Below are 23,153 nucleotides of genomic sequence, written 5' to 3' on the forward strand. Positions count from 1 at the left end.
TTGGTACTCTCATAATGACTACTGAACTGAAATTACTGCCATATTTTCATTAAACAAAAATGGCCCTGAATATATGTGTGTGTTTTCATGCTGTGATGGAGTAGTGGCCTTTATAGGGACTGTCCCTGCCTTAGCCACAATGCTTGCTGGGATAGGCTGTAGCTTTCACACAACTGAACCATGGATAAGCAGGTTAAGGAAATGGATGGATGAAATGATGGTCACAAGGGCAGGTTATACATGGTATATAAATAAAGTCCAAAGTAAACAGAAAGTAACAACATGTTGTACTCTTGACTAAAAGGTGAGATGGACCATCCAGTTAACCACTGTAAGTACCTTTCCAGTCCTGCAAGTCCTATGTTTGTCCCAAATTTACCTCCCAGTTCCACATTTAAAGATATCTAGCAGGGAGGAGGATTTTATACCCCCAACCCAGGGTTACTTCTGAGAAAATCCCTGAATGCAATTCTTTGGTTACTCATGATGCCTCTTTCACTTCTGTACCCATGGAATAAACTCTCTCCAAAGAATTATGCCTCTTTGTAGTAGCCTTTTTTGCTGACAGATTTATTTAGTTTTAATACCCTATATAATAGCAACTGTCTGTAATTATAATTTGAATGTTAATTAAAAGTATACCTAATATTTTACCTGATATTATTAACTGTTACAACTTCTTATCAGTACTTTAAACCTATTTTATAGGAATAATATACTGTACTATGACAAGAATATGCTAAGATTTGTCAAATAAGGAGGTCAGAAGCTTCAAGGTAAGGTAATGAGAACAGACGTTGCAAGGTAAAATGATGCATGTAAATTAGCACATGCATGTAATAATTTCACGTGATAATAATGCCTCTAAAACCCTACAGGAATGGTCAGTATCAGGACATTCTTTATTTTCTCTCCAGAGATTGCATTGGGAACTGTGTCTGTAAAGTGCTACTCATTTCTACCTTGTATTCCCTTGCTCACTGTACAGTTCATCACAATGTTCGTCATGATTGCTAACCATTCTTTCTGTGTAAACATTAGTAATCAAGACTTCTTGCAAACTCAATATAAGACATGCAGACAATTTTACATTCTGTCAAAGATAACATTAGTCTTTTCTCTCCAGCACATCATGGTTTATCATGGATTAACTATTTCTATCTATCTATCTATCTATCTATCTATCTATCTATCTATCTATCTATCTATCTATCTATCTATCTATCTATCTATCTATCTATCTATCTATCTATCTATCTATCTATCTATCTATCTATCTATCTATCTATCTATCTATCTATCAGCTGTGTAGTCCTGGAATTAAGAAGTTACCGTAATGTCAAACATTCTCCATCTATTATTAAGATACAGGTCCTTGTTCTTAACAAGTTCTCATAGAAAGATTTTTTCAGTGAGACTACCTCAAATCATCTCATGTATACCTCTGTGGCATAACTGAAAGGACAAATAATATCCTGCTCTGTGCATAAGAGGACAGGACACATTGTGCAATGAAAATGACAGAACTCAGAGATGTATCATAAAGATTCAGGAGAAATATATTGAAGAATACACACCTCTGCACTTTTGAAAGAAGCAGCTCTCATTAGAGTTAGTTATTACATAACCAGCAAGTGATTAAATGTGTCTTGCCGTGTTGCACGAAAGTGCATACAGGGCACACAGAAATATCATTTTGGAGTCTTTATTCTGATTACTTCTTCAGTGACAGAGCAGTAATTATTATGACCATACAGAATTGTAAGTCAGTCAGTCATTATCCAACCCGCTATATCCTAACACAGGGTCATGGGGGCCTGCTGGAGCCAATCCCAGCCAGCACAGGGCGCAAGGCAGGAACATATCCCGGGCAGGGCGCCAGCCCACCACAGATACAGAATTGTTTTAACATCAAATAGACTTAAATAAATTACAATGATTAAAGTTAATTGTAACTGCATGCATACTGGCCAATATGAGCAGCATTCAACACAAATACGTTAAACCATATACAGTATATATATATATATATATATATATATATATATATATATATATATATATATATATATATATATATATATATATATATATACAGTATGTATATATACTGTATATAACTGGATTTGTCAACAGCAATGAGTACAAAAGAGTTTCATTATAGTTTAAAGTGTTCAAAACTTGATAACATTAAATGTTCAAACAGTATTAAAGATACCCCACCTGCCAAATATGTGGCACTGTATGCTAGTATGCTTTCTTGCACAATATGATACTATCCTTTAAAAATATTTTTAACACTAAATTAATTCTTTTAAGGATGATTTCACATATCTTGAGAAACCTTCTCCCACTGTTTACATACTGTAGAAATATAGCGACAGTACACTACTTATATAATAACCTGGGGAGCTGCTACCACTTGTCTTCAATGCAAAAAGGAAAATTTGTATTTGTATTGAAAATTTTTAGCAGCAACACGGAGACAAAATGCTGAAAATTGTCAATGACCTGGCATGCACTATCACTATCCTCAAAACAGTAGCCCACATGCAGCTGGCAAGATCATTTTTCACTCCATTTACTGATTTTGCGTGGGCACCTGCCTATTTTAAATAAACCCCTAAATGGAATAAACACTATCATTCTGAAAAAGGAAAGCTTAATCAAGTTGCAAAAGCAGCACAGGAAAATAATGTGGAGGAGGCATTGGAGTAGCTGAAAAAAGTCTTTTAAAAATGTACTAAATGAAGATCCAAAAAAAAATCTGTCTTTTTCAAAATAAATCAGAAGAGCTAACAATATGACATTACTTCCAGCTTTACTTATATAGGACAAAAAATGGCTAAGAAGACCACGCTACCATGCCCCATAAAATCACACGTTCACTAAGTAACCAGAGATCATCCTAAATCCCCGTAAATAATAAGATAAAAAAAATGCAAAAATTTAAAAAAAAATCAAATAGTGTAAACAATGCTGTTCTCTACTAAAAATACTGAGCGGTTGTTGGATTGTTGTTTAAATAATTTCATTCACATTAATAAGACAGAGAAGAGACATACCTGTATAACATGGTAGCACACAAATTACAAGCCTAAAAGCTAAAAGTAACACAGTACATTATCCCATTATAGATCAAGAATTATTAAGAAAATGCTAAAGAGCTAAAGGATATATTTATTATGCAGTATCATAATGCACTAAATAAATTACAAATATGGCCCTAACAGGAAATGACATTCCATCATCAAAACACCAAACAACAAATATTTTCGATCAGCCACTAACTTTGTTTGTGATCATTAGCAATATTAAGATTTTGTCTTCAAGTCAAGATGGTCACCACCTAAATTTTACAATAAATAAATAAAACTACCATCACTTTTACAGATAATGTTGCAAGAAGCAGTAAGAAGTGAGATACTAACTAAAATAGTCCAAAAGATTACTATAAAAAACTTAGACCTGTTTCTTTCTTAAACACTGATGCTAAGGTTCTTGTAAAAGCAGTTACTTATCTTTAACCTTCACTGTCTAATATTAAAACAAAACATACATCATCAATATCTGAATGCCCAGAGGTATTTTCCATTATGTCTGGATTATGAAATAAAAGTTCATGGAGCTTAATGGAACTACTTATTTACCATACTCTGTAGATATAGCTTTGGTGAAAAATCTTTTCCTAGATGAAACTATTGTACTCTAATCCCAAAGCCTGGAACTACTTACTTTCTGTTCTCCCAATATACCTTATGGTAATTTTCTACAGATATTGCAAAAACAGACATGTTAGCTGAAAATCACAGATCCTTTTTAATCTCTCCTCCTCCCCCACATAGCCCCATAGACTTTATAGAACACTTTCTAACATTTAACTTTTTTGGATGCTGTTGTTAACTTAAAAAAAAGCCCTTGTCTGCACATGTGTGGGTCTTTTAAGGCTACGTACACAATGAACATATCCCACTGTAGACAAGTGGAAGGCACACAGGATGCCTGTATGAAGTTTTGGGGTTCCAGGCAGATCCCCCTTTTTGATTTCAGTGGTAAATAATAAAATAGGTGCTTGTGGGTGCAAAATATAACATAAATAGGCTTTCTGGCATTTTCTAAAGTGGAATGTTGTCTGCGTCCAAATGAGATGGTGACATTTAGGGGTGTTGATTCTTACAGGTCTCGGGCAAGAAAGGATGAAGTTAGTTACTCTCAAGGGGTGTTTCTTGCTGCTGTAGTAGAGGAAAAAGATCACACTATTAGTAGCAGCACTCCCTCTTGCCCTGGCATATTGCATACTGAAGTTGTCCCTCTGACATGCATGTGTTACATCTTCTTGTTAGAGTCTGGATATAATTCAAATAATTTTTTGGAAGATTCAAATCCAATTAAAGCATATGCAGATACCTATCCTGAGGTTTCTACACAAATGAAAAGGTGGGACAGCAATTGGGTCATTCCGTTTAATAACAACAGTCCACACAAAAATCATGCAACTTGGCGACAGTGAATATAACCTCTTGGACAAAACAAGGTATTTGGTTCTTTGCCACAAAATAAAGGGGTCAATTACTAAACCTCCGTCCGTTGGGTCTCTCTTAGTGCAAAAGAAGCCTCCTTATGGGCAGCCAGGGTTCTTGTATCGAGCAAACCAGAATGAGGTAAATGCTGTCACTGAGCAGTTTCTTGGAGCTGCGAAGAGAGAAGGAGAAGAGAATGTTAGGGATGCCTCCCCTTCTCACCCCAGCAGGTTATCACCTCAATCAAGCCCAAGATCCTCTAATGTACATACCGTGACAATGTTAATTATGTACAGTTTTTAATCATACACTTTCAAAGAATCTGCTTGAAAGCACAAATTTTTCTTTTTGTATAATGTTGACATCATATTGACTATTTGTATTTGATCCCTACCTATAGTAAAATTCATAAACAATAGGTGTAGCAGTGTATTACTTGAATACGTTCCCTACTAAAAAATATCCTGTACAGTTCAGTCTACTCCTGTATTTCTTCTTTCCAGAACATGTAATCAACAATTTTAAATTAATCCAAATCTTGAAATGCTATGAAAAGAATAACTTTAATTTACTTTCAAGTGCAGAGACAAGAATTAAACAAAAAACTAAAGGTAGATGCAACTGCAGTATGCATACAACATTAAGAATTGAATAATCTTCCATCAGAATACAAATGTGATTTTGTAATGAACACATTAGCTACATTTCTAAAGCTTTTCAATTGAATAAAATGAATCTTAAAAGTGTGTCAGTCGAGTGATGCAGTGGTTAGCTATGCTGCCTCCGGCTACATAGCATTGGGTTTGAAGTCTGGCTGGACATTGTGTGTGCATTGCTTGTATGCTCACTCTTCATCTTCTTCAGTTTTTGTTTGGCTACTCAAATGCCTTGCACATCCCAGAGACACATGTATTAGGTTAATTGGCAACTCTAAATTGGCCCAGTGTGAGTGAGCGTGGGTGTGTGTGTCAGAGAGTGGCTTAGCTTTTAGTCCTTTGCTGTTGTTGAGCTGCTTCTTGTAAATGAATTGAGACAGAAGTCAGAAGAGGCATCAAAGCCAAACGGCAGGTGAACCAAGTGACCCATGACCATGATTTTTTTTTCTGGATTGTTAGCTGTGAGGAATCTAAAGAAATTGCCATTTTGTTTTACCTTTATTAGGGCATTCTCAATAAAATGCAGGCAGTAACTAAGACAGGATGGAAATATTTATGGGTAAGGATCAAAAGCAATAATACTCTGCCTTTTAAATGTATTATCAGAACTACAAGTCTAATCCCTGGATGTATTTCTTTTAAAACAACATTTGAGCATGAAGGAACAAATCAGAACAGACATGTATTATGTTGGTGCCCAGACAAAGAAACAAAGAAAATAATTCTGTATCAATGTCTTTATTGAAAGAAAGCTGCCTACCATGCATATACTGTATAGGTTAAAAACAGTAGGTGTGTACTTGTGTTGCAATAACATATTGGATGTAATAATAGGTTTGCAGAGAAACCATAGATTTCAGTCTAAGAATGTAAAGAGAAAACCAAGTAAATGCTGTAAAGAAAGGTTTACATGGAGATTGCAGTCTTTATTGTGGGAATGTAAAAAAAAAAGTTTTTGTGAAAGCTTTTATGAGAAATTGCTGATTTCACTGGGAAGATGTTTATGGGATTTTACTAGACAAATGATTTAACTTCGAAAGCAATGGCCAAGCTCCATTTCTCATGGCCTTTTTGCTATACTACACTTTATTCTAACTCATATCAAATAACTACATTTAGTAAAAGCTAAATAATATAGTTTAAAACATTTTTCAACAGATGATAGCTTATTAACTTGTACTAGAAAAGAAAGAAAAAAAAAACAGGTAGCACAGCCATGTAAGAGTGTAAATATTTTGCTTCAGTAGTCTTTTTTCTTTATCTCCTCACACAGGATTTTTTTTAATAAAACACTTCTGTTTATTTCTTCAATAATACATACCAGCCTGGGGGTTCTAACAAGCAAATCCCCTTTAAAAACAACTTTAAAACTCACACCCATTTCATTCAAATTCTTTGTGCTTGAACTTTGTATTCTATTGATGACTGTGCCAATGCCTGTGTCAAATACATTTTTTAGAATATTTTAGTAATCAGATGATCACAACAAATGAAAGAAACAAGTCCATTTTTTGATGCTCAATGTTTTTACAAATCCATCTGAAATCTGAATTAACAAATCTTAAATTATAGCAGTGACTTGTGAAATCTAAAATATGATACACTTATGTGAATAACCCTTGTGCAAAAATTGTTTTTTTAGTTAGTTGTCTTCATTATGAATATTTTATGTGTTAATTTCTTGAAGATAGAGGTCAGAAAAATGTATAATTAGTGTGTATCCATCTGCTTTAAAAACAAAAATGTAATAATCTCACCAGTTTGAGATGTTGATTAGCCACACACAAGTAAAAATTTCACTGTATTCTGTACATATACCAATAATGACCTTGTAAAACATGTAACCCTCCCAGCCTACTTAAATAGTCTGTGTAGATGTTAAAGTAACAAGGTATAACATTCTTAAACCCACTTACTCCAGTATAGCTCACCCTAACAGCATTGGCCACAAGTTAGAAACCATAGGCACTTGGAATTAATTACCAAATAGTGTGGTGGACAGTAGAACTTCAGCAACCTTCAGATCTTGACTTGATGTTGTTGCAGACAATCTAGGCGATAAGGATGGATGAGTTTGTTGGGCTGAATAGGCTGTTCTCATTACAGTTTTATTAATGTTCTAATGTTCAGTTCTGGGTATGATGTCTGCCTATTTCAAATATTAATATGTTGAATTCAGAAAAAATCCAAACTTTTCTTCAAATTTTGAATTGTGAACTTATCATCATTCTGCTGAAGACATGAAATTAGTTCTACTGGGAATGTGTATAATCAGCTTTGAACCTAGTGATGATAAACAGTAACATCGACTACAAGAGTGCATTTAAATAACAAAGTGACAAAATGTAATGTTGTAAAATTCATGTTACAGAATAGGACAAGGAAGTTAAAGGTTGCTGCGTGTGTTTTCCTAGAATGCATTACATTGTTCAGACTCTACCATTACACCTTTTACTTTATGTTTAAAATTCCTTCCTTCTAAACCATTACTATATAAATGATGCCAGCATAATGGCATTTCTTCAACAGCATAATGGTTTTCCATTTGGCAGTGTAGCACAATTGGGCCCGCAGCACAGTCTTTTAACGGCCATCATTCTGTATTTTTTTTCAGCTTTAATTACTACTTTGGAATGGACTAGTCTTTTTTATCTAACAGCTTCTAGATGACACATTGTTTCCTCTGATAACCGGGTCTTTTATTTTGGAAAAAACACTGAGCTGTAAAATGACAGTAGTGTAAAATGGAGAACAGGTGCATTATGTGCTGTACCTCTTCACAATAGGAAAGCATGTTTTGTTTTTTTTATGCTAAAAGCATGAGTCTATATGAGAAAGTATGAACCAGCACCACATCCAGAGCTTGTTCTGCCTTACACCCAGTGCCCCAGCCCCTTGCAACCCTTAACTTGGCCCAATTAGGTTAATACAACAGATGGCAGGATGTTGTTATTGAGATGCATATATTGTATCTGCAAAAAAAGAAATATATGAATACCATCATAAGAATCTTCTGATTGACATCAAAGACACACAGTCTAAAAAATAAATATGTTTAGAATTATTAAGATTAGCATATACATAATAGGAAAGGTGGAAGCTTCTTGTGAAAACTGCTCTTTTTCTATATTTGAAATGATTCCTACTTAACTGCAGTCAAGATGACTGGTATTGAAATTGTAACATGCCTCCCACTCAGGCATATGGGATTTAATAGCATGCACTGCATACATATATAACTAACCTATATAGTTTGAAACCTGACATGGAGTCGGAGACATTTGCAGAGATATGAATAGTGATGTGTTTTTATTTTAAAAGGAATAGCAGAGGACTAATCAAATACAAATAAAATAACCCCTCCTTTAACCGCCACCTTATCGTGGTGGAGGGGTTTGCGTGTCTCAATGATCCTAGGAGCTCTGTTGTCCGGGGCTTTATGCCCCTGGTAGGGCCACCCAAGGCAAACTGGTCCTAGGTGAGGGATGAGACAAAGAGTGGTTAAACAAAACCTCCTATGATGAAAAACAATTTTGGACGGCGTTTTCCCTTGCCCGGACGCGGGTCACCGGGGCCCCACTCTGGAGCCAGGCCTGGAGGTGGGGCTCGATGGCGAGCGCCTGGTGGCCGGGCCTGCACCCATGGGGCTCGGCCGGGCACAGCCCGAAGAGGCAACGTGGGTCCCCCTTCCCATGGGCTCACCACCTATGGGAGGGGCCAAGGAGGTCGGGTGCAGTGTGAGTTGGCTGGTGGCCGAAGGCGGGGACCTTGGCGGTCCGATCCTCGGCTACAGAAGCTGGCTCTTGGGACGTGGAATGTCACCTCTCTGAAGGGGAAGGAGCCTGAGCTAGTGCGCGAAGTTGAGAGGTTCCAGCTAGATATAGTCGGACTCACCTCGACGCACAGCTTGGACTCTGGAACCAATCTCCTTGAGAGGGGCTGGACTCTGTACCACTCTGGAGTTGCCCCCGGTGAGAGGCGCCGAGCGGGTGTGGGTATACTTATTGCCCCCCAACTTGGAGCCTGTACATTGGGGTTTACCCAGGTGGACGAGAGGGTAGCCTCCCTTCGCCTTCGGGTGGGGGGACGGGTCCTAACTGTTGTTTGTGCGTATGCACCGAACAGCAGTTCAGAGTACCCACCCTTTTTGGAGTCCCTGGAGGGGGTGCTAGAGGGCATACCTTCTGGGGACTCCCTTGTTCTGCTGGGAGACTTCAATGCCCACGTGGGCAATGACAGTGAGACCTGGAAGGGCGTGATTGGGAGGAATGGCCCCCCCGATCTGAACCCGAGCGGTGTTTTGTTATTGGACTTCTGTGCTCGTCATGGTTTGTCCATAACGAACACCATGTTCAAGCATAGGGGTGTTCATATGTGCACTTGGCACCAGGACACCCTAGGCCTCAGTTCGATGATCGACTTTGTGGTCGTGTCGTCGGACTTGCGGCCACATGTCCTGGACACTCGGGTGAAGAGAGGGGCGGAGCTATCAACTGATCACCACCTGGTGGTGAGTTGGCTTCGATGGTGGGGGAGGATGCCGGTCAGGCGTGGTAGGCCCAAACGTGTTGTGAGGGTCTGCTGGGAACGTCTGGCAGAGCCCCCTGTCAGAAGAAGCTTCAACTCCCACCTCCGGCAGAACTCCGACCACATCCCGAGGGAGGTGGGGGACATTGAGTCCGAATGGGCCATGTTCCGTGCCTCTATTGTTGAGGCGGCTGACCGGAGCTGTGGCCGTAAGGTGGTCGGTGCCTGTCGTGGCGGCAATCCCCGAACCCGTTGGTGGACACCGGCGGTGAAGGATGCCGTCAAGCTGAAGAAGGAGTCCTACAGGACCCTTTTGTCCTGTGGGACCCTGGAGGCAGCTGATAGGTACCGGCAGGCCAAGCAGAATGCGGCTTTGGTGGTTGCTGAGGCAAAAATTCGGGCGTGGGAGGAGTTTGGGGAGGCCATGGAGAACGACTTTTGGATGGCTTCGAGGAGATTCTGGTCCAGGAAGGGGAAGCAGTGCACTGTCAACACTGTATATGGTGGGGATGGTGCGCTGCTGACCTCGACTCGGGACGTTTTGGGTCGGTGGGGGGAGTACTTCGAAGACCTCCTCAATCCCATTAACATGCCTTCCAATGAGGAAGCAGAGCCTGGGGACTCAGAGGTGGGCTCCCCCATCTCTGGGACTGAGGTCACCGAGGTGGTCAAAAAACTCCTTGGTGGCAGGGCCCCGGGGGTGGATGAGATACACCCGGAGTTCCTCAAGGCTCTGGATGTTGTAGGACTGTCTTGGTTGACACGCCTCTGCAACATCGCATGGACATCAGGGACAGTGCCTCTGGATTGGCAGACCGGGGTGGTAGTTCCCCTCTTTAAGAAGGGGGATCGGAGGGTGTGTTCCAACTACAGAGGGATCACACTCCTCAGCCTCCCTGGAAAAGTCTATTCAGGGGTCCTGGAGAGGAGGGTCCGTCGGATAGTTGAGCCTCGGATTCAGGAGGAACAGTGTGGTTTTCGTCCTGGTCGCGGAACAGTGGACCAGCTCTATACCCTTAGCAGGGTCCTGGAGGGTGCATGGGAGTTTGCCCAACCAGTCTACATGTGTTTTGTGGACTTGGAAAAGGCATTCGACCATGTCCCTCGGGGAATCCTGTGGGGGGGTACTCCGAGAGTATGGGGTACCGGCCCCCCCTGATAAGGGCTGTTCGGTCCCTGTACAATCGGTGCCAGAGCTTGGTCCGCATTGCCGGCAGTAAGTCGAACCCGTTTCCAGTGAGAGTTGGACTCCGCCAGGGCTGCCCTTTGTCACCAATTCTGTTCATAACTTTTATGGACAGAATTTCTAGGCGCAGCCAGGGCGTTGAGGGGGTCCGGTTTGGTGGGCTCAGGATTGGATCACTGCTTTTTGCAGATGATGTTGTCCTGTTTGCTTCATCAGGCCGTGATCTTCAGCTCTCTCTGGATCGGTTCGCAGCCGAGTGTGAAGCGGCTGGGATTAGAATCAGCACCTCCAAATCCGAGACCATGGTCCTCAGCCGGAAAAGGGTGGAGTGCCCTCTCAGGGTTGGTAGCGAGATCCTGCCCCAAGTGGAGGAGTTCAAGTATCTCGGGGTCTTGTTCACGAGTGAGGGAAGAATGGAGCGTGAGATCGACAGGCGGATCGGTGCGGCATCCGCAGTAATGCGGGCCCTGCATCGGTCTGTCGTGGTGAAAAAGGAGCTGAGCCGCAAGGCGAATTTCCTCTGTCGTTTATGAGCTGTGTGAAGTTTTTACAGTGACTGGAGTGCTAACCTTGCCACCAATCTTCAAGCTTTCCCTGCAAATTGGAGGACCACTTACAGGTCTGGATGCAGTTTGACATCATACCCAGACTTGTTGTTGCTACTCTGAAGATCCAGCTTTGGTCTAATAAGCTACCACATACTAGAAGAATCAGACTGGACCTGGCCAGTCTCCAAGATCAAGCTTTTTCTAATGAGTCTGCACGGAGTTTCTGTGAGGAACTTGCAGACTTAGGTGTGGTTACTGATCTTAATGTAATATGGGAGACCTATCATGACAAGTCCCTGAAAGTTGTTGAAGGTTGTGTTGGTTTTGCCGGTGTTCCCAGAAGGAGGTATTTCATCTCACAGGCACCCTGGATATCATCGAGATGAGTCACAGTGCACAGCTTGATGGTAGTTCCTGTCTATACTGGAAACTGAGAAGGATGGCTGTGAGGGCTCTGAGGGCAGATAAGGAGGTATTTGTTAGAGGAACCTGTGAACAAGTGACACACCAACTATGGTCTAGTGACCCACATCCTGTTTACAGAGGAATCAAAACATTACACACATCCAAATCTGTTCCTTGGAAAGTCACAATTAGGGCAGGTGATGGAAGAGTCCTTATGGATGACACTGCAGTTGTGACCAACTGGGCTGGCTACTTTGAGCAGCTATTTAAAGCCGATTCTCCGTCCAGGATGTTCAACATTTCTGGGACCTCGGTTTTTGAAGATGATTCTCCAATTAGCTGTGAAGCATCCAATCTCACTGAGTTTGCACAGGTGGTGAAAAAGCTGAGGGTAGGGAAGGCTGCTGGGGTCTGTAACCAGCTTTACTCAACTTGAAACAAGAACAGCACAGTTATTTATTGTAGCGGCATGGATGTGGCCATGTCAATGGCCAAGTAATATTGTTACCTGCATTTCTAATTTTCCTTGCATCACCCATCAACGACAGCCACTTATTGCGCAACCAGGACTGGCTTGGATTTGCTTTGCCGGCGAGACGCTATGGCACTGTGAGCCTCCAGTTGCCCCGGTAAACGGATAAATTGTCTTCCACCGACTTGGTGATCGCGCTTCGGGACGCTCTTCGCCGTGTCATCCAGTTAAGGGGAGTCCTAAAAGAGTTTAGAAACCTCACAATATCAAACACTAGTAATGAATGAAAATGTATATGCAAATCTGCGCAATTTAAACCATTGTCCACACAGAAAGCTTTGTGTCAGGTGGTTGACCTTAAGCAGTTACCAAGTTCACAGTCTCAAATTTCTTAAGCTATTTGAGATGCTTATATTTGTTGGGATGCTGTTGTAAATGGCAAGCTGAACAGCAATACCAAAGAAAAGTGTTCTCAAACCCTCTTTTTTATACAGTGTCTTGATTAAGTACTTCCTTTGGAAAAAAACGCAGTAAAACAGCATTACATGAAAAGTTACATAGCTTATGTAAAGCAAGAGTTGCATCATGCAAAAAATCGGACAACTGAAAAGTTATTAGTGGTTAATGTTAGTTGCTACTGAGACTACTCTTATCATTACCATGTAGCTAAATACAACTAAGATAGTCATACTAAAAAGGTCCCAATTATCTAATTTATATTTTCTCACAACACTGGTTATTTTATCTGAGCACAGAACTTGTATCATCTATAGGTATGGCGCTATACAAGTATTTGCTTTTGTATTAAGATAGACAGAGAGATAGAAATGTATTTGTCCCCGGGGGAAATATGGCTTTTTACAGATGATTTTTAAATAAGTACATAAATAAAGAGATAAATAATTATATAGACACACACACTATGGTCTGAACACACATCATACCTAAAAAGAAAGAAAAAAAAACAAAAAAACAAAGAACATCTGACTTGGCAGTTATAGTAAGGCATTATGCACTATGCTGTTGGTGTAAAGGAGCCTCCTTAGAGTTTCTTGACACACTTCTGCTGAATGATTTGCTATCTGAAAGCACTCTGTGTTAGTGGGTCAGAGAGAGGATGTCCAACATTGTTCATAATGGCACTCAGTTTTGTTTTCATTCTCTTGCTACTACTTCAAGGAGGTCCAGAGTGTGTCTTATATCTGACCCTGCCTTTGTAATTAGCTTGTTGATTTGGTGGGCCTCTCTTGAAGTGATGTTACTGACCCAGCACATCACAGAGCAGAAAATCACATAGGCTATCACAGAGTTGATGATGTCAGAGCTGCAAGAGAATATTCAAGGTTACTACTTCTTGTGTGATATTCATTTCTTCTATGAACAAAATCCCTCTTTATGTTACAGATGTACAGGCCCTTCATTGGTTTGGATTGCCATAAGATGCTAGCCACAACATCATAAAAAATTAAATCAGCTAAGACTCCAGCATATTCAGTATTGCATATTTGGAAATGGATGGGTAATGCTATACAAGTAGAAATTATATTATATTTCAGTGAAAGCCACTTTGAATCATTTACAAGGCTTTTAATAGGGTGACTTCAGCAATTGAAGAAAATTATTCTTCTCTTACAAATATTGGGGAAGGCATATATGTTAAAATATTGGCAATAATTTGAATAATAATTTTAAAATAAACAAGGAGAATTTTTGACTAAAACTCTTTCCATAATGATCGGACAAAATAAGAAAAGGGCATTTAAATGCATAAATTAAGTAAAATGAATACATTTGAATTGAAAAAATAAGTTAAAAAGCGTGCTGCTCTTCTGTCTTATTCTAGAAAAAAAATCTATGATCTGGAGGCAAAATTTCTTCAGACTTTGTCAGACTTCACAGAATGCTGAACAATAAGGGACAGAGGCATGAAAGTGAATCAGATTATTTGAGGCAATGTCACTTCAGTGATGCTTAAAAATTATAAACAGCAAACAAATGCTTCATTGATAGATAGCATTAGATAATAAAAGTTGAACATCAAATATCACGATACATAAAACAACATAAAAAAAACTAAAACAATTGCCTATACAGAAAGGCTGTTCAAATGTTACAAGCATTTTCTGGACATTAGATTTCTGGTTTCTGTGATGTTTTGTAAATTTACTTATTATGTTTATTTTTATTTTAATTTTTTTGTCATAATTCTAACACTTTTTGTTTACCAGTGTTTTAGGGATCACCTCTATTTTGCCAAAGATAACACCACTCATTATGTATAGCACTTTGAGTACTGAGAAAAGCGCTATGTAAATGTAAAAAATTCTGTGTGTTATTATTATTATTATTATTATTATTGCTATTCACATGGGCATAACATTTGATGTTAGGTGGGTCTAAACTGCTTTTGAAAGTGTTATTTGGGAATTGCTTTTTCTAGAAATGATTAGGATATTTAATTTTGTTTTTGACTTTGCATTTTTACATTATCATTTTAGCTTTTTCTGTTTTTACTTTTTGATTTTGTTTTTGGACTTTTTTGACCTTTCCCTGATTTTTGACTATTTTTTCTTCTTGCACCACTATATGTTATGTATTATTCTTCTTCTCCTGATCCTACTGCTCATCTTCCTAAGGTCTTTTGACCTGCCTAGTGCCAGCACAGGCATACTGTCAGACAGCTTCTCTTTAACAGATAGGAGCTGGGCTATCTAGAATCCCAAAGTTGTCTTTTTACAGTAGTTAGCATTCATCCCTCAATTCAGTGAACCTGCTTGTTTCATTTGTGATGATGGGAAGCAGGAGCCACTACTTGCCACTTCATTGTTTGTAATCAAATTTTAGCACACTGTGGATATAACAAGGCAAGAAACCTTAAAAGATTTGAGGAGCCATATGGAATCCTTTTAACAGACATTTGTTTATACTAAAAAGATGACATCCTGGGTTACGCCAAAGTAACTCTGTTAGTCCTAGAATGAATGCCAACTTCCTTTTTAATTTTTTTAATTATTATTCTGAGAGTCCAGAAGACACAGAATCATAGTTAGGGTGGATATGTGCTCACTGTTCTTCATCTTAGTCTTTGTACTCATTTATGGAGGCAGGAAAGGCAGATACATACATTTGAATCCTTCACTGGAGTAACTTTGAAGTCAGTCCCCAAATAAGACACAGATTTTAATAGTTGGTGCCAGTAACAACACAGTCCCAGGTCTTAAAGAAATCATCTGATAGAATACGCCATTCCTAATGTGATGTTCAGTCCATTATATTGAAGCTTGTTACTAGGATGTGGTATATCTGTAGTGTCATAGAGCTGAAGATTTCATTGTAGTAAGTATCTTCTTAATTCACAATTGTGTATTTTCCAAATTGGACTATTCTGAAGGATTAGAGCAACAACAAAACATATCTTTTCTCTCTTAAACAATGTATCACCTGGGATAAACAAAAGTCCTAATGATCTCATATCTTATTCCTTAGGTTCCTTAGGTACACCAGCTGATCTTCTTCTAGACCAGGACCTGTCACCTGACTGCTGTATTTCTGATTACTCTGTTTTGCTTTTCTACACAATTAACTACAAATATGGTTATAGGCCACCTGAAGTCCTTCTTAATGTTCTTTCAGGGGTATTATAGTTTGTACCCTCGCTGTTACTTCCAATAATAAGTTCTGTCCAAACATTAAGTATTTTGGCCAGTTGTGCTTCGAACAGTTATGTTTAAAGCATAAGTCACCTCTGAAAAGTTCTGATACTATTGTATTTTCTTATTAGAGGGGTCTGCAGCAGATAGTGCAAAGTACACAGCTCACACTGTTTATTTTCTTTTGGATGGATCAGCCTTTCTGTATGCTACTAGGGGGCTCCGCCCCCTGCTCGCTTCGCTCGCCAACCCCTGGCGTTGGGGCATGACAAAGAGTGAGATGTATGAATTAGATATAGAATAGTGTGCAGCTTTGGATGATGCCTATATAAATACAAAATAGAGTGTTTGGCATAGAGTAATGTTTTATTGGAATATTTCTCTGTATACAACATTAGTAGTAAAGATGGTGTCTTGTCTTTGAATGAGTCTTCCTTGGCATGGATCATTTATAACTTTAACTTTAACGTGAGATGAACGTCGAACACATGAGAAGGCAACATAAAGTTGTCCATGTCCAAAAACGGGTTCAGAGAGGTAGATGCCAACCTTGTCCATGGTTTGTCCTTGTGATTTGTTGATGGTCATGGCAAATGCAGGTTTAATGGGGAACTGTCGGTGTTTCAATGTAAAAGGTAATTCTAGGTCAGAACTCGTAAGGTCAATTCCAAGAATGAGAACAGTATTGTTAGCATGTGAATCTGAAAGAACTGTTGCTTGAATAACATCGTGTGTTATGGTGTTGACGACTACCGTGTGCCATTGCATAAACCCTGTTTAGTGTTAAGGTTTCTTAATTGCATGATTATTGTTCCGTTTTTAAGGGTAAGGTTGTGTTGTGGTCATCCCGTCCCGGGTTAATAGTGTTTCAAATATTCTAAGGGGAAATTCAGATGTTCATTGTCGTCATCAGAGTTAACTTTGTCAGAGCTGAGAAAGAGCCGTGTCTCTCCAGGAAGTAATGAAATGACCTGGTTATTAATGTGATTAACATTAATATTTTTTGGACATAATATAGTGCGTTGTGTTAACCACATATGCGAAAGCAGTATGGGCCATTGCCTTTTGGTGGCCTGATATGTACTCCGGTAGATGCAAAAGCAAATGAACTATTGTAGGATCTAATGCAGTTCATAAAGTTTTTACTTTCAGGCACATCGTTAGTTAGAAGCTTCTGTAGATATTCAGGATATGAATGTAAAGGAGGCAGTCTAATCTGCCCCTTTTGACAACAACGTGTAAATTCATTATTTGTATTGCCAGTTGTTTCTTCTGTGAAGTTAAGTGAATGACAATGATTGGAAATGACATTCATTAATCCCAATGAAATTTTCCTCAATAGTGGACTCATTATTGAAAGCGTTGTCAGCCAACTGGCGTAAGCGTTTAGCAGACGTCTGCCGTTGATGTCTGCGACGGGCATGTTTTGCTTGTGGTGTTTGAGTGCCGCGTTGTTGCATGTCCATTATTTGTGACGCGCTATTTTTGATTTTTAATTGATCCGCCTCCGCTTTGCGCAAAGTCAGTTTCACTCTACGTCGTGCATTGTTTGTATCGTGCCTTGTCCGTTTTTGTATGTCGGTCAGTTGAGCTTTCCGCTTTTGGAGTCCTGCTTGCTTGTTTTCTGGCCGGTCATATGCGCGTTGCTTTGCTCCCTTTTTTGTATGTCTGAGACGCGAGCTCTTTCTTTTGAAATCGTGCTTGTTTCGATGCAGCACTTTGAGACGCGCGCTGTATGCGTCTACGTTCAATGTGTCTGTCCATTTGGGCACGTCTCTGTAATGGGGTTACTTGAGCTTTGCGTTTTTTGATCCGAGACATTTTTTCTCACGTATTTTCCGAAGCGCGTTGTATGCACCGCCGTGTATTTTTTTGGTTTCATTCGTGTTCGTGTGTTTGGTCCCGTTATCCGATCCGAATCGTTTTGTACCCGTGACCGTGTATGCATGACTTGTTTGTTCCTCAGCGTGCGAAATATGTATAAGTAATAAGGAGGATCGCACTCACTGTTAATATGGAGCCTTTTCTCCAGTTGAACGGTTAATAGTGCTTTATTTTAAGGAGATCCACCTATGCTGCCTAGTGTGAAGGTTTTGAGATGACGTATGTTTAATATGGGACGTTTCCTTTAGATATGTGGCTTTGGGGTGTCACTTCTTATTGATGGGGGGGGGGGTTGTGGGTGAGGATTGTTGTTGCGCGAGGCGTCTTCTTTTGTTTTGTGTTCCAGGGGCTTGTTGAATCCCTCTCTTTGTGTGTGTCCCGTCCGTTGCTTGTAGGGTGTGTGGGGTGGTTTTGTGTTCTTTTTTTTTGTGTTCCAGGGGCTTGTTAAATCCCCCTCTTGGTGTGTATCCCGTCCGGTGCCTGTAGGGGGGGGGGAGCCTTGCTGTTGTGCGCGAGCGTCTTCTTTTTTTTTGTGTGCTAGTTTCTTGTGCAATGGGTTTCGTGCGGTGCCTGCCTTTGACTACTTTTTTCTTGCCTTTTCCTTTTTTCTGTGCTTGCGGCGTCTCATTTCTTTGTCCTCCTTTTTTCTTTGCTCACTCCTTTTTTCTGTGTCTTGTCCTTTTTTCTTAAACGTCTTTTTGCGGCTACGGCCCATGGCCGGATGTCCCTACGTCCATCCCGGTTTAGCATTCTCGGTTAGTAATATGGATGTACTTTACACAGCACATGAATTATGTCACTCTGAAAATTCCTCCCCTGGTCAACGTGTATTTATAATTATGTGGACAAATATTCTGGCAACTATTCTGGGATGTTGGTCTTTAGTAGGAGTGGCCTGTGTATTCTTTAGAGAATCCATTAGTAAGTATTGGGGCATACAGTAGTTTCTCCCATTACTGGATGGTTCTAAAAACACTAAAAATCAGTAGCTAAAAAAGTCTGAATTAGCATAAACCACCCAAATTCTGTGTGTTAAAAGAAATGTAATTATTTAGAGATATAGTCAGATTTTCTCTTTTTAGTTCAAATTCTTGCTGCTGCATTTTGGACTATTTGCAGTTGATTTATATATTTTTATGGTAACCCTGATAGGAGTGTATTGCAGTAATCTAGACAGCTAAAAACGAAAGCATGTATTAACGTTTCCTATACTTGCAAAGTTTCTTAAGTGAAAAAATTTTAGTTTTAGTAATAAGCTTAACATGTGATTTGAAGTTTAGGTATTAATCTAAAATGACGTTGAGATTCTTTATTTTCTGCCTTATTGGTAAAGACATATTCTTCTTCTTTCAGCTGCTCCCTTAGGGGTTGCCATAGAGGATCATCTTATTCCATATCTTCCTGTCCTCCAGTCCATATAGGCTTTTTTAAAGAAGTCTCTGATTCATTAATTGACATTGCATTTGATTTAGTTATTTGTTCATTGGATACAAGCATTTTTCCTCACATTCTAAAAACTGTTGTACTTAAGCTACTAAAAAAAATCCTGACATTTCTGTTTTAGATAAATTTAGTACTACCTTTAACTTGCTCTTTTTAAGTAAAATTCTAGAAACAGCAGTTTTTAAGCAATTAAATTAATAGTTGAATAAAAAAATTATTGTGGATAGGTTTCGCATAGGTTTCAGACAAAATTATAGTACCGGAAACTGCATTGGTTAAAGTAGTAAATGGCTTATGTCTTAATGCTGATTCAAATAGTCCTATCACTTCTTATTCTATGACACCTGAGTTCAGCATTTGACACCATTGATCACAGCCTTAGACAGTGGAACAGACTTTCTGGTAGTGCCTGGTGTTGGTTTATCACAGAAAGAAAATTATTTGTTGTGGCGATTATAGTCAGAGATCCATGATATTATGTATGGGGGTGCTATAGGAATCTGTTTTAAAGCCCCTAATTATTCTCGATCTACATACTTCCATTAGGCCTGATCATTTAAAACAAAGAGAATTACTACGTCACAGGTATGCAGACGGTACACAGATATGTTAATGGTACTAGATGACCCTAATGATCCAAATCCTCTTATCCAGCTTCTTACCAGCATCATCAAATGGATGAATAATAATTTCCTTAAACACAAGAAGAAACAGAAATTTGAATTATTGGCAGCAAACAAAAAAGCAAGGGACCTTAGAAATAACAAAGTATATCAAGACCAAAATCAAAATAAACTAAGCCATATGTCTTTACCAATAAAATCCCAACCACAGGGGATGCATAAACCAGTGTGCTTCTTTGTGCCAGTCCCAAGTTCAGATAAATATTCACGTTCTAGTATTATCCGTGTATAGACCTCCTAAATTCAACGCATCTTTCTTTGAGGAATTCTCTGACTTAATGTCAATTTTAATTATGAACTATGACACACTCTTAATAGTCAGCGACTTTAATTTTCATATAGATAATCAATGTGACCAAAAAGTAAAAGAATTTATGAACCTCCTGGACTCTTTTGATTTGAGACAGCTCGTTAATCAGCCTACACATAAACCAGGTGATACGTTAGACTTAGTGATTACTAAAGGACTAAAAGTTGATATAAAGCAGGTCATTAATATTGGTCTATCAGACCATTTTCTTCTACTTTTTAATATAGAAATAATGATAGAAAACACTCATGAGAAGCACATTGTTAAAAAACGCTTCTTTATCTCATCAGCAGCTTTAAAACTTACAAACATTCTAAGCAATCAGTCCGTTTATAGTGCCAACTATAATAGCGAAGATAATGTAAATAGAAAGGTGGAAAGATTTAATACTAAAGTGAGAGCTGCTGTTGACATAGTTGCACCTGAAAAGACAGCTAAAAAATCTTCTAGCATTGTTATACCATGGAAGACCCAATGAGTGTCTGATTTAAAGAGAACATGCCATAGAGCTGAGCATAATGGAGGAAGACTAAACTAACTATCCACTATGAAATATTAAAAGTTAAAATACAATAACAGAATACAATAACACAGTCCGTCTTGAGAGGTGCTGTTATTTCTCTAAGATTATAAATTACAATGCTAGTAATCCCAGAGTCTTATTCTCGACGATTGATCGTCTGTTAAACCCAGGTAACTCAAAGGAATGCCTCCTAATTACTTCCAGTAAAACCTGTGAGGCTATTGCTGTATTTTTCAATCAAAAAATTAATGATATTAGAAATAACATAGTATATCTCCCCAACACTAAGGATCCTCCTAAACCCCAGCATTCCATTATAAACAAATTAAACTCTTTCACTAGGATAGATTTACCTGATTTACATAAAATACCCTAAGTTCTTGTCAATAAGCCGCGGCTTATCTAAGGAAAAAAGTTGTGAAAATGAAAAAATAGAATATCGGCTTATACATAAGTCCGGCTTATACATCCATCGCGGGGGTTGCGTTCCAGAGCCACCCGCGAAATAAGAATATCCGCAAAGTAGAAACCATATGTTTATATGGTTATTTTTATATTGTCATGCTTTGGGTCACAGATTTGCGCAGAAACACAGGAGGTTGTAGAGAGACAGAAACGTTATTCAAACACTGCAAACAAACATTTGTCTCTTTTTCAAAAGTTTAAACTGTGCTCCATGACAAGACAGAGAGACAGTTCCGTCTCACATTAAAAGAATGCAAACATATCTTCCTCTTCAAAGGAGTGAAGCAAACAAATCAATATGTCTGTTTGGCTTTTAAGTATGCGAGCACCGCGGCACAAAGCTGTTGAAGGCGGCAGCTCACACCCCTCCGTCAGGAGCAGACAAAGAGAGAGAGACAGACAGTTTGTTTTTCAGTCAAAAATCAATACGTGCCCTTCGAGCTTTTAAGTATGCGAAGCACTGTGCAGCATGTCTTTTCAGGAATCAGCTTTACAAAAGATAGCAACGTGAAGATAATCTTTCCAGCATTTTTAGACGAGCGTCCGTATCGTCTAGGTGTGCAAACAGCCCCCCTGCTCAATCCCCATACGTCAGGATCACAGATAGTCAGCGCAAGATTGACAGAAAAGTAAGCAATCTAGCTTCTCAGCCATCTGCCAATAGCGTCCCTTGTATGAAATCAACTGGGCAAACCAACTGAGGAAGCATGTACCAGAAATTAAAAGACCCATTGTCCGCAGAAATCCGCGATATATATTTAAATATGCTTACATATAAAATCACAATTTAAATGACCGCTACGCCGCTCGTGTTGACTCGGCGACGCCCAGAGCAGAAAGAACGCGCTCTCGGCCGCTCCAACCGCGCCATGCGGGGAGTGAGAGAGACGGCAATATCTCACACTCTCTCCCCCCTTAAAGAAATTAAATGGGCGCGAGTGAGACCACTGACCTCCCTCCCTTCTATTAGTTATAGGTTATAGTACGTTCGGCTTATCCATGAGTCCGGCTTATCTATGATACGATTTTATTTTAAAAATTCGTATGATTTTTGGTCTCCGGCTAATACATGAGTCCGGCTTATAGACAAGAACTTAGGGTAATTTCTCAACTGAAACCCTCCACCTGCGTTCTTGACCCAATACCAACAATTTTTTTCAAAGAAGTATCGGGCGTGCTAATTGATAATATTCTTGACATAGTAAATTCGTCATTAGATACGGGGGTCTTCCCAGACTGTCTTAAGACTGCTGTAGTTAAACCCCTACTTAAGAAAAATAATCTTGACCACTCGGCTCTTGAAAATTTTAGACCCATCTCTAACCTGCATTTCTTAAGTATAATTCTGGAGAAGGCAGTCATTATGCAGTTAAATGAGCACCTCAATAAACATGCTATTCTTGATAAATTTCAGTCAGGTTTTAGAACAAATCACAGCACAGAAACTGCACTTGTTAAAGTAGTAAATGATTTGCGGGTAAATGCAGACAGAGGCCATTTATCTATTCTCATCCTCTTAGATCAGAGTGCCGCATTTGACACCATTGATCATAATATTCTTAGAAATCGCCTTAGTCAATGGGTGGGCCTCTCTGGCAGTGTCTTAAATTGGTTTGAATCCTACCTGGCAGGGAGAAAATTCTTTGTTAGTTGTGGTAATTACAACTCAAAGACACATGATATCCTATATGGTGTTCCACAAGGCTCTATCCTGGGTCCGCTGCTCTTTTCAATCTACATGCTTCCGTTAGGTCAGATTATCTCAGGGCACAACATGAGCTACCACAGCTATGCTGATGACACACAGCTGTATTTATCAGTAGCACCTGATGACCCCGATTCTCTTGATTCACTAACACAATGTCTAACTTGTATCTCAGA

Source organism: Erpetoichthys calabaricus, chromosome 9 (assembly GCF_900747795.2).
Source record: "Erpetoichthys calabaricus chromosome 9, fErpCal1.3, whole genome shotgun sequence".
Lineage (NCBI taxonomy): Eukaryota > Metazoa > Chordata > Cladistia > Polypteriformes > Polypteridae > Erpetoichthys > Erpetoichthys calabaricus.